Source organism: Camponotus floridanus, unplaced genomic scaffold (genome assembly GCF_003227725.1).
Source record: "Camponotus floridanus strain SB8 unplaced genomic scaffold, Cflo_v7.5 scaffold17, whole genome shotgun sequence".
Taxonomy (NCBI): Eukaryota; Metazoa; Arthropoda; class Insecta; order Hymenoptera; family Formicidae; genus Camponotus; species Camponotus floridanus.
This window is the reverse complement of record NW_020229292.1, coordinates 2,619,429-2,620,580: the sequence shown is the minus strand read 5'-3', so window position 1 is coordinate 2,620,580 and position 1,152 is coordinate 2,619,429. Positions and strand designations below refer to the sequence as shown.

At 27.1% G+C, this 1,152-nt stretch overlaps 1 pseudogene; it reads left to right on the top strand.

Annotated features, from left to right (window-relative positions):
• The first annotated feature begins 377 nt into the window (after nucleotides 1-377).
• The window catches only part of LOC109609820, a 7,201-nt pseudogene continuing 6,426 nt past the window's right edge, over nucleotides 378-1,152 (top strand).

Sequence of the window (1,152 nt, the reverse complement as noted above, 5' to 3'; positions counted from 1 at the left end):
ATAAGAAAAGGCAGATAATTATTTTAAATAATGTATTGAGAATAATAATAATAATATGTTTAAGAAAATTACTATCTTTATTCAAATAATATTTATTAAATAAGAAATGATTTATCTATTCAGAAAAATATTCATATAAAGTTATTAATGAATCTCCATAAGTTTTTACATAGAATTAATTGATTCTTCGAAATATGATTCCGCGGAACAGCTATATTTAAACGAAATTCTCATATTCATATCAATTCTTTATCATGAACATTCGACGCGACGTCATTAATCTTTAATCATTAAGGTCATATTTATGATGTTGGGCATATATAATGTTTTGTGACTCCGAAAAGTCAATCAGTACAGTAGTTATCTTGGTCGAGAAATTTTAAAGTTATTCTAAATATGTTTATTGATTTATTTTATTTCAAGTACTATTAAGATAGTTTATTGCGTATTTTTAATAAAATATTTCAGATTTTGTACATTGATTAGGAATTATTGTCAAAATGTCACGAGCGATATGTCTGATCGTTATTTTGCTTCTTGCAAGTAAAACATTTGCTAAAATATATAATAAAGGATGGTGGAAAAATGCAGTATTCTATCAGGTTTATCCGCGAAGTTTCATGGATTCAAATAACGATGGTGTAGGTGATTTAAACGGTGAAAGAAAAATCATATAACATTAATTTCTTATAAAAACTAAAAAAATTAGAGGTGTTAACGGTCCGTTATTAATAATAATACAAAATTTTAAAAAGAAAGGATTCGGGCCGTGACGTAGGGTGGTTGTACGAAATAACTATAAAAAGTTAAAACTGTAAAGACAGACCACTAAGGTTGAAAAGTAAATTTAATAGGAAAATCTGTCAGAGCACAAAATTATTAAATACATTCTAAGAGACAACGCACGTTTCGATCTTCTACAGATCCTTTTCAATGTCATACAAAATTATAAAAATAAACGCTAAGCATGAAACAAAGGAGGTCATGAGGATCTTAATAACGGTTACAAATTTAAACGCATAAAGAAACGATCGGAAATACACATAGTAGAAAATGCAAAAATTGAATAAAAAGCAATAAAAAGCTTTACTTTTCAACCTTAGTGGTCTGTCTTTACAGTTTTAACTTTTTATGGTTATTTGGTACCACCAC